This window comes from Gasterosteus aculeatus, chromosome 12 (genome assembly GCF_964276395.1).
Source record: "Gasterosteus aculeatus chromosome 12, fGasAcu3.hap1.1, whole genome shotgun sequence".
In the NCBI taxonomy this organism is placed as follows: domain Eukaryota; kingdom Metazoa; phylum Chordata; class Actinopteri; order Perciformes; family Gasterosteidae; genus Gasterosteus; species Gasterosteus aculeatus.
This window is the reverse complement of record NC_135700.1, coordinates 1,038,648-1,050,637: the sequence shown is the minus strand read 5'-3', so window position 1 is coordinate 1,050,637 and position 11,990 is coordinate 1,038,648. Positions and strand designations below refer to the sequence as shown.

General features: G+C 42.8%; 1 long non-coding RNA gene across 1 annotated transcript; it reads left to right on the top strand.

The window, feature by feature from the left end:
- Positions 1-392: 392 nt before the first annotated feature.
- On the top strand, positions 393-8,696 carry LOC144385325 (uncharacterized). Its single transcript, XR_013451559.1, has 2 exons — positions 393-7,957; positions 8,242-8,696. It is a non-coding gene; the product is annotated as an uncharacterized LOC144385325 (long non-coding RNA).
- The last annotated feature ends 3,294 nt before the right edge of the window (positions 8,697-11,990 follow it).

Sequence of the window (11,990 nt, the reverse complement as noted above, 5' to 3'; positions counted from 1 at the left end):
GAGAATTAAAGAAGGTCCATTGTGATTGGCTGTTGGTCTCCAATCGCAACGCTTCCTAAAGAAGACGAAAACGAGTGATATTAGAAGTCCGGCTAGCCACCATCAGACATGACCGAAGCAAATGATGAGAACAGCACGTGTTTTAATCCAGGCCATTAGCATTTAGCACAAATGCTGCAAACTTCAACAACTCGCTGAGCTTCCGCGATGCTGTAGGTAGTTCTACTAGCGTTGTGATTGGAGACCAACAGCCAATCACAATGGACCTTCTTTAATTCTCTGATTGGTTGGTTTTGTGGCACAAATGTCACCCCGCTGCAAGTCGAGCGAGCGCGTGAGTGAACCGTCGAGCGAGCGCACATGAAGAGGTGGAGCGAGCGCAGCAACGGCTGCCTGCGCGCAGAAAACCAGTTTGTGGAGAGGGCACCTGAGTAAACTGCGCGCACGGGATATGTTTTTCTTTGCTACAACATAGTTCTCTGTGCTCAAAACTTACAATTACGCGCTCAGGATTGTGGCACAAATATAACGCCATACTGTACTTGACAAGTTTGTATTTGAGATCCAAAAAGTATACTGTTTGCTGCCGGACGTCTCACCAAAGAAACAAAAATGGAGATCTACATGTTAAATTAAAAGTAAACTAAGCGAAGGACATGTTTAACTGAAGCAGTATGTTAAATAACTAGGACTGTCAACATAATATATGAGATTAATGTTTCCAAGATTAATGCAGCAAAATATTTTAACGTAGTTAACGTACATTTGTTTACTTCCGGTTTACTTCCTGACCAGAAGTAAACCGAAAGTTGACCACGGAAACGAAATGGCCACTAGCTGCAGTCAGTTACATCAAGATGGAGAGAGCTTTTCGCATTGGAATTAAAACAAAAATAGGTGTGACATACAGCAGAGAACCGTGCAGAGGAATAACTCCACGTGTCAAACCGAAGGGGGTTGAGTGGCAAACGGACCACTTAACGCACCACTATGCTAAGCTAGCTGCTAGGCTAAGCTAGCTGCAAGGCTACTTCCATCTCAACATCTAACGTTACCCTGTCTGCAGAGGACCACCACTGTGTCCCTAAAAGACAGTGGTTTGAAAACGTCCTGCTAAATGTGGGGAGATTGTTGGCACTTCAAACGCAGCCGTTAGATGATGGAGAGTTGAGAGCAAAGTGCACGAGGACAACAGGAAGAGTCGCTAGTTCAACATGTTCCACCAGGTGGAATTCTGCCTCCAAGATGATCACATGTGTGTCATTTTGTGTTTAAAATAACATCAAGGAATTTCCAAATGTGTAATTAATGAATTGTTTTTAATCTATTGACAGTCCTATAAATAACTTATTGTAATGCAAAGCAGTCAATGAGAGAGATACCTCACAGGATCACATAAAGATTTCAGGTGTTATGGCACAGGATGAACAGAGAGATGTGCAGAAAAGGGCCTGAAGTAACTGTCAGACTGTCAGTTAATCATCTCCATTAGCCGCTTCAGTCGCACACCAATCGCAGGGCTGACAACGATGGACACTCACATCCCTACAGGCGATTTGGAGTCACCAATTAACCTGATCCCCAAAGCATGTCGTTAGACTGTGGGAGGAAGCCACAGTACCCGGACAGAACCCAGGCAGACATGGGATGAACATGCAGCCTCCTAAAGGCCGCTAGGTGGAGTCAAACCCAGGATCGTCTTGCTGAGAGGCGACAGCGCTAACCACCACACCACCTGCCGCTCCTGAGCTACTTCCATCATTCTAGGTATATTTGAATGGGTTAGTAACACAAATACATTTTTGTTAAATTACATGGATACTGATAATAATAGCTGTAGTGTATGTAGTAGAATAACAATAAAAGTGGCAACATACGTATATATAGAGCCTTTATTTTAGATAATAAATTATTCAATCGTCTTGATAGAAACTGTTCAGTTTTAAAAAGAAAAGAAAAGCCTCTTTGAATAGCATGGTGTTTGATGTGGGCCTTTTCCCCCTCATGACATGTTTGAAACATTTTCTCTTGAGCTCTGACCTATGCAGAGCATCCATAACCTCTTTATAAAGAATTTTAGTTATATCTTTAAGCAAGGCATTGGAGCTAGCATGGTACCATGTCTTTCCAGGATTAAAGGTGGGGTGTTCATATTTTCTCACTAGTTTGAGATAGGTTTAAAAATTTGAAACAATTGAGTGATCATTGACCCGACCAATCGGCGTTTTGAAGAAGAAATCATACATTCTCCTTTTCATAAATAGCCACTTGCATCTTAGCATAGAAATCGTGTCACGAGATGTGCTCTGTAGCCCAAAAATAAAAAGTTGGAGAAGTCCCCCGTCAAAAGGTTTCTACAATTTGCCCATGAACAGTCTGAGACGTGGGAATAAAGAATCCCATAGTGACAAACCTTCTGTCTGTTATTCTAAACCTGTATTAAAGGCATTCCTCCGCTGACAGCGTGCTATGCTGTCTGTGCATGGAAGACTTTTAGGAGTGCCTTATCACAGCGTTAAAAGTGTCTTTGTTTAGAGAACCTGCCTCGTAAATTTGTCCCGCCCTTGTTGTCCAAAATGGTCCTGAACCTGTTTTCACTGACACCTTGTTTGCTCCAGCAGCTTAAAGTAACCATTCCCACATGTCAGAGTTAAAGTTTAGTAGGCACAGTCCTCTAATGTGCCTGTATGGGCAGGAATGAACTAGCCAACAAGTTGCCTGTCTGCTACAGTGAGGGAACGCTTGATGGGAGGGGATATCACATTCCTTGTCGTTTTCACACACAGACGGAACAAGCACAAGAGGAATGAATGCTATCTTATCAGAGCGTGCACTCGAGGTGATGCATAGGCTGTGTTACACCATGTGTGTCTGCAATGACTCCTTTGTTTTCATCTGCTTGCCGTTTGGGTCAGCAGGTTAATGCTGCTGGGCTGTTGCTTTGAACATGTGGAATCTTCTGTTTAACGTGAGTTGGTCATATCCTGGAAGTTACTGCAGAAGTGACCACATTCTTCTTCACATGACACGTTTGGCATGCCATGTCAATGTATTTGACATTCACAGGAGAGACAGCAGTCACTGTTCTAGTTAGTGCAGCTTTGCAGTCAAGGACCCATTAAGTGTGTTAATAATGAAGTGTTTGTGTGATATGTGGTTGAGAAAGCCATGTCAGTTTAGTTAAACAGTTTAATCTCTAGGGATTTCTTTAAATGCGGTGAGTTTATATTTGGTAAATGGCCAAAGTTTAGTAGAGGAGAGGAGAATACATTAAATCAGAAAGTTTACTAGTAAGCCGTGTATCGCTGTGTTGTCATTTTCAGCCCAAATGAGCACACTGCTGTTTTACTTTTAAATGCAGTCCAAACAACGTTTCATGAACCTTATTTATGAACATGACCCGCGGTCGGTTTAACATCGACTGCCTAATAATTTTAGACATCTATTAGACACATGTACAATTCAAAGAGTGCAGTTTGCTTGAGTCAGAAAGGTGGAATAGATTGTTGCACAAGTAACTGTGAATACAGCTGTTGGTAATTCATTTCAGCTGCCTGGTGGAAAGTCTCCCTGGTTTGGTTACGGCCCCTGTTGCTGGAGGCCTTTTGACCAGCTGCTGTTGTTGTTTCCTGGTTGTGTAATAAGTAACAGCCACTGGGCTTTTCCCTGCACTGTTGTACCATACAGCCGAGGCCAGCTCAGGGTCAGGATGCAAATAGTATGCAAATCATGCAAAAAAGATGGAAATCAGATTACAAAGGTGTGTGGGTCCTACAGATTATGCAATATATTTGATTCATCTCTGCTGGGGAGTCCCCAGAACAAATGGCTATACGGTGTTGAAACAGTGACGCACAGATGAACAGTATGTATTTTCTAACCTGGATCATAACATAACACCAGTGACACGATAATAAAGCTGTTTGTTTGTTAAAATATCGCATAAGTAAAGGAGAGACTGGTGTGTGATGCACATATCCTGCACACAGGCATTTATGTATATTATTTATTTTGCTTGTTATAATGCAAATAGATTACAGATCAAGTAGACCAAATCAAATATCTGTGAGCTGTGTTCTTTTTGTTTTCTTTAGTTCATTTTCAATTAATTTGTGCTCCGTTCTCATTTTCTCAATTTCATCATACAAGTTAAATGAACAAAATAAAAAACAAAAATTAAGAAACAAGTTAAGAATAGTGGGGTTAAAAAACAGAAAAAAGGGAAAATGAAATAATATTCATAAAAAATAATAGGTCCATGAGAGAGTAGAAAATGCTCTAAAATGAATCACACGAAAAATAAACATGATCAAAAAGAAATATAACGGCAAATTCCTGAAGTATTTTTTTTACATTTTACAATAATGCTATGTGAGGCAAGAAGCCACATTTTCTAGACAAAGGTTTGCTCTTGTTGCTCTTGTTGTGTGCTTTACGTTACAACAAGATGTCAACCTTTGGTCGGACGACTAGAAAAGCTCTGTACAGCTATGGTTCAAATATGACAAAATGCAGTGATTACTGTAAAGAAGTAAAAGGCTTCCTGACTTATTCTAAGCCAAGATTGAACTTGACAACCAGGATAAGGGTTGATTGTAAAAGTCCAGTCTGAAATACACAGCCATGAATTTGTTTTATCATAACCAAAAACATTGCAGCGGTTTATAATACTATGAAAAGGAGATCCTTTTATCGCTGTTAGAATAATTTACTACCTCACCAACTCCTTTTTTCATCATATTTGAACAAGAGAGTGTGGACAAGGTTTTGGGGGAGAGTAATAAAGGATCAGGATTGAAATCAAGTTCTGTTTGGTAGCTGTTTCAAACCACTCAGGGATGAATCTGCATAGAACAGTTAGAAACTGTGAGACACAGCTACAGACCGGTACTGGTCCGTGGGCCATTTGGTACTGGGCCGCACCACAGAAAAATAAAACATTTCAGTAAAATGTTTTATTTTGTTATACCGCCGGACATTCTTGACCGGTCCGCGAAATATTGTCTGACATGAAAACGGTCCGTGAGGTAAACAAGGTTGGGGACCACTGCCCTAGACGGGCCAAACAACTTAAGGCCCAACACTCAAAGGACAGTGGAGACGGTTATGGATGTCGTGCCAACATCACCCTGTGTGACGCAACCTACAACACTGTGGAGACTTTCAGTCCAGGGGGCAGATTCGGTCAGCTCTTTTAAGGTAAAGCTTAAAACTTTCCTCCTTGATTCTGCTTATAGTTAGGGCTGGCTCAGGTCAGCCCGAACCAGCCCTTAGTTAAGCTGCTATAGGCTTAGACTGCCGGGGGACTTCTTAGGACACAACAAGCTCCTCTCTCACGCTCTCTTTCTACAATAATCCACATTTTATTAATGCACATGGCTAATTCATCTTATTTATAGCCGGCTGGTTTTTTTGTGCTTTCTCCCCTAGCAGGTCTCCGTAGATCGTAGTTCCTTCTGGACCCTGGTCCTGACTCCTACCGTGGTGGTTCTATCTGATCGTAGTTGTCCCTGCAGTGGTCCTGTCGTGCGCCCAGCCTAGTCAGCCAGGTGCACGCGTAACAAAAAAGATAATTTTAGCAAAATTGTCAAGTAGTAGTGAAATCCTTTGTGATCCTTTTCCACTTTTCTGGGACAAAATAAGGCAATAGATTTGGAAAAGGCATAGCTGCCCAGAGGTCTAGTTAGAGACTGACCAACTGCCTTATGTGTTTTTTGCTGCTCTAAACGGTAGATGAGGCCATAACTGATGACTTACTTGTCATCAGATTACTGTGGTTGCAATGAAAGCCTATAACCAAGTAGTGCTTGATGGCACATGATTGAAAACAACTGGTCTAAACCAACTACCAACTATGTCACCCACTTACATTGTGCATCAACTGTTTGTCTAACAGAGCTGACAAAATTGTTTTGCTAATCTTCCCACCCGCTTTGTTGGAGGTAGCATGGCAAGCTGTTATGTAGGAGAGTTTGCCACCCAAGAAGGCCCCAATATGCCAAATGAGATGCACACTGAGAGACAAAATGTTGATTGAAACATTGATTATAAGAATTATTACTAGCAATATATGAAAACTGACATCATGGTGACGACTTTAATCTATTGTATATTTTGAAATCAACGACTATTACTGGCGAGGATTCTAAACCACAGTAAAAATATCGTACTGAGAGATAGTGACAACAAGGGCGCATAACTGTAAAGATTATGCTATTTCAAGCAGTGCGTGGTAATAAAAAGATGTGATATGGCAGTTATCGAAATTGGAAAAAAAGGAATCATATGAAGAGCTGAGGGAAACCTTCGCTTTTAGATTAAAGCCCCCCAATAGACAAGTTCCTTGAACCCGCCATCACAAGAAGAAGAAACACGGAAAAGAGCTATGCAGAGATAACGAGAGACCAGAGATGCACCAACACAACTTGTGCCCAAGACATGAGCTGTGTGCGGTTTGGATAATTTTTGGTTTTGAAAAATCCCACGTTAACTTTAGATGAGAAAAATATTTATTGCAAAGTTGGTCAAGGCACTAGTATTAAATCTGGTGGAAACACTAGCAGCCACAACAGCTAACACGCTAACTCGCCAGGCAGTTGCTTGCGTGTTAGCGGTGAACAGCTGTTCAAGTGGCTGGCGGTCCTCGTTTTTAACCACTAACTGGCCAGTTGCGAGTGAGCAGCTAACAACGAATGGTTGATAACAGCGATGAACAGCAGTTTAGTTGGCTGGCGTCCTTTTCGTCCCTTTCGGCAATCAGTGTTTTGTTCTGTCCATCCTACGCAGACTCAGGACGCTGTGCAGCACCTCCTCCGCCTCCCTCAGGTTTCCGCCAGTGCCACTGAACATTCAATAGACTTTCGTATATTGGCCAGAGTCCGGGAGAGAGCGCTGAAGGGGGTTTATCTCAACAGTCTTGGGGACGGATGGAATGATGAGCTAGCCTTTTAGAGGCTGCCTAACACTAGTGGACCTTATTGCTCTCACAATCCAACTGGATACTTGGATGCGGCAGCGTCGGAGAGCCGAACTACAGGGTTCCATCACCAGTTCATTCACAGAGTGGCCGATCCCCTCCAGCCAGAAGAAACTCCAGGAGTTCCTTGGCTTTGCAAATTTCTACCGTTCATTCGAAACTATAGCCAGACGGCGTTGCCCCTAACTCGACTCACCTCCCCTACGGTGGAATTTTCGTGGATCCCCAAAGCCTGCCTGTAACGGAATGGTTCACTTCAGCCCCCATCCCCGCCCTGCCAGACGAAAGTCGCCAGTTTTTGGTCAAGTGGGACGCCTCCGACACCAGCGTAAAGGCAGTGTTATCCCAACACTCAACCCCTGACTCTAAGCTCTGCCTGTGTGCTTTTTTCTACCGCCCCCTTTACCTGTACGTGCGTCACTGGCTCTGGAGGACTGAAGACATTGGCTGGAGGGGTCAGTCCACACTTCCATTGTGTGGACCGACCACCGAAATCTTGAGCCTCACACAGACCTCGTGTTGGATTACTACAACCGGTTCCTGTTCCCCACATGCCCTGGTCGCACATGGCACTGGACTTTGTCACAGGATTTCCCTCGTTGGATAACAATACAGTTATGCTGATCCTTGTGGAAGACGATTGCCATCCCGTATGTTCAGAGCAATTTTCGCTGATGTTCTACTTCGGGAACAAACAGCTAGCCGACCGCCGCAGCACACCCGTCCCCACATACCTCCCCAGCCAACGTGTCTGGCTTTCCGCTAAGGACATACCCCTGCGCACTGAATCTAAGAAACTCTCTCCCAGATACATTGGTCCTTTCCCCATTACTTCAATTGTCAACCCACTCACAGTTAAATTGTGATTGCTCTTGCAATCCCTGAGGATCCACCAGTGTTCCATGTGTCCCTTCTGAAGCCGTCATCGACGTCGCCTGGATGTCCGCCGGCAAGACAGGGGTCTAATACCCTGTAGTTTGGGTGGGTATGGCCTGGAGGACCTTTACTGGGTTAATTGTAAATTTGTAAATTGAACATGCCATTTTTCTTGCATTTTTGTTGCACATGTTATTTGTCTTGTTGTCCATTGTCTCATTGTCTTACTATAAAACCTATTTTGACAATAAATATTCCTGATTCTACGCTCCTGGATTATGGATCCGGAGCTTATCCGTTTTCTGGTCCGTTGATTATCTCTCCTTATGTTGATGTTCCCCTGTTTGTATTTCTTTTGCCATGTGCTTGTGTTTCTGTGTCACCACTAGTGTCCTCCGAGTCCCGCCCATTGCCCCGCCTTCCTCCGTTGCCGCAGCTGTGTCTCATCTCCCGGCTCCGTGATTTTTACACCCAAATCATTTTCCATCCTGTGAGATTCTGAAATTAATATCCTGTTCTTTTTTGCTAAACTCCTGCCGTGCAGCGTCGAACCTCAGGTTTCACCTGGCCGAAGAAGTCTGCCAGCTTGTTCCTCGGAGATCAGCTGTGCAACTCATCAGCTCCTGTGTCGAGCCTGCCTGCCTGCCTGCCTGTCTGCCTTCTAGCCGCGGAAGCCCCAAGTCCACCTTCCGGGTAGAACCAGAGCAGAGCACACGGGATTGCATACATCGTCACGTGACTGTTTCCTGCTGGCTTTTCTGGAACTCTCAACATGACTTTTCATGTTTGATTCCTGTTACCTTTCCTCCGCCACAAACAATAAATTACCTGTTGGATTAAAAAAGAGGGTTGTCCTGGGTCTGGGTCCGTAAACACATCTTAACAGGCAGAGTCTGCATTGGTGACGGATGGCAGTGAGACGGGCAGTGGAAGCAGCAGACAGTGTGTCTAACCGATCAGGCAGACAGGCAGTTAAGACCTGTGATTGACAAGAGGTCTTGTGGCTCGCGCCTCTGCATGCCACTCATCCGCCACTTCCTGGGCCCTTTGTGTTTCAAACACACACACACACACACACACACACACACGGATACATACACACGCACACACACCATCTGCTGTGGTAATTCACAGGCTGCGTGCCGGAGCAGCACACAGCCTCCTCTCTTACTTTGCTTTCTCCTATTCATCCCTCCTTTGCTCTTTTATTCAGAGGGAGAAAGCCAGGCCATTCAGAACTTTTGTTTGTACTAGCGCCACACACATATATACAGACACACAAACCAAACTTAAAAAACAATTATTCCACTCCAATCAGAGAACGGCAGTCTAGTTTTGTGAAGTCTTACAATTAATTAGCCTTTCATTTTTTGATCAACTGTCAAGGAGCTCATTTGCTCTTGGGCTGCAGTAGCTAATTCGGTTTCTACAAAAACTAAACAAATGTAAGACTTCGGTGAATACTGAGCTGTTTGTTATTTTGTCTTATCCATCTGTTCCCTGTTTTGTTGTAAAATGTCTAGTTCTTACTGGATTGTGTTTTATTACTAAGAATTCATGCATTCATTAAGTATCTTGGATGTTACTAAATCAAAGCAGTCTAAATGTATAACACTTATGTTGTACGTGGAATGGAGACCTCTAACTTGCGCAACTTTTTTACATTATATACTGTGTATATTCCCCTTTCTTAACTTGTTGTGTATATTCCTTGTTGTGTATGTACTGTGTTTTTTTATATAGAGAACAGATTTAACAGAAGTCACATTCCATGTATGCATAATCATACAAAGCTGGTTTTGATTCTGATACCAATTATATTCCCATCAGCCTCAGTTGGACTCTGTGTTAACTGCTAGTTGGTAAATGTTAGCATGCTTACACACAAAAGATAGATGGTGATTACAGTGAACACAACATCAACATGTTTCCATGGTCACTGTCACCATGTTACATGTTGGCATGTGGCATGTTGACATTAGATTACAGAGGCGCATTACTTTTAGGATATGTAACGACAGTGTAATTGGTCCTAGCGATATGCTAATAGATAGTTACACGAGTGCCAGGTTAGGACAACATTACTGGCTTAAGGCATCAAGTCTAAATTATCCACTGGCTTCAACGTGAGGTTTAAACTTTCAGAAATAGGTTGGACGCTGTGGGGGTGAGTGGCATGCAATGATTACTTTGCAAGTCCTCTTTGCTGTGTTTGGTCATGTGATGGTAGACACATACATGCAGAAACACACTTAGTGCTTACTATCTGATCTTTGTCACGGCGTTGGTATGTATTTTCATTCCTTTCACACTACTCCCCCGCAACTCTCACAATCCATTTTATACCCGAAAGGCACAACAAACAGGTGTGTCCCTTTTAGGAGAGGCTTTTTTCACCTGGAATCAACATGCTGTTTAAAAGATACGATCAAAATCACATGGCTGTAAGGCCACGTCCACACTATATACAGATTAGAAAAACTACAGAGGCCGGGTAACTTTGAAAACCCCTGAGTTACCTCCTAGTGTGGATAGGTATGGAAATGAAGACATAGACACCCGACACTACTTGGCTCTCGTCAGCGTCCCTATTTCGCCACTAGACAATTTTCTGGGAGTCAACAAACAACAAAAGCCTCTATTGGCTCTCTGGTTGATTCAACGTGGAAAACTGACGGTAGGTTTTGCTGACCTTGTTGTACCAGCAGCCATAGCAGCGTAATTCTACGTTTTATTAAGCTACTGCTGGCTACACGCTGAGGGGGCAGCTATTATCGGAGTGGTTAGCGAGCGGCTTCTCCAGCGGATGCCTGAAGTCACGGATGGCTTCTTTGAGGAAGGTGATGGATGTCACCAGGTAGAGGTTTTCAAGAAGCCGAGTCCCAGTGAGGACCACATGTGGAGGTGGTTTGGGCTGCATGTAGCCACATTACTATAGCGGTGTGAATGGGGATGTCAATCAAAGAACTTACCCAGCTGATGTGCGCCTGTATGTGTGTTTGTGTGTCTTTTCTTTTTGTGCGTTCAATAAATGAATGCATTGAGTATAATCGAGCAAAATATATTTCACCTCAGCACAAATGAGTGAATTATTGAGTGGGTAGTTCAGATCCCATCACAAGTGTGCATGTGTGAATAACGTTTTATCGTAGCATCTATTCATCAGGGATTCCAATGTATCTCATTGCATTTTTTCCCAATGAGCTACAGTTGCAAGCTCTTTGCATTCTGTATAACCCAGTTGTAACGTATTTTGTTTAGCTGCTGTGCACAACAGAGAGAGAACTCGTCACTGTCAACATGGGCAGCGTTGATAAACCTGGTGTGCAAACTCAGCAGGGCCAAAGGAATAACTGGAAATATCGGATAAAGTGTAGTAATTTATGAACACAAGGCTCCAAAAGGCCATCTCAATACATTCTATGGTGGGATCTACGGTGAATGTTGGCAGAGATTTAAAATGTAAGGTTACATAGGTAACTAGAGAATGTGTTTAGTAACATATTTCCTTTTTACCTCATTAATAGTCCATATTGAAGTGTCCCCCTACCAACTATTAGTATAACTGACAGAATGTTTTTGTTATGTGTCTGTGTGACAAAGTGGGTGACAACTCACCTTTGGCCCCATGTTAGTCTGTCTCTTGTTGCAGCAGGCTGGCTGTACAGACTAAAAAGATAGAAAGGCTCAAAACTTAACAAGAAGTCAAATGTTCCACATAACCTATCTTGAATGTAGGGAAGAAATTAGGGCTGCAACTAACGCAATTATTTTGATAACCGATTAATCAGTCGATTATTTCTTTGATTAATCGGATAAAAAAAACAGCATTAAAAAGATTCCTACCTTTGATTCTAAAACAGAACTTTAAATTCACATTGCAAAAATACTACAGCACAGTACAGGTTCCTCCTTGAAAATAATCATTTGTAAAAATGAAAAATACAAATCAGACAATTTAACAGGATTGGTTTTAACGTCAGAATTTGTTCTCTATACTACACTCACAAACACACCCCCATGTTCACTTGAAGCTTATTCATTAAATTATTACCATCATTGTAGGGAAAGTTAAGTAAATGTATACTGCTAAAAGCAACCAAGTGCTATGAGATGAATTTGAAATGGCATTCGTAAA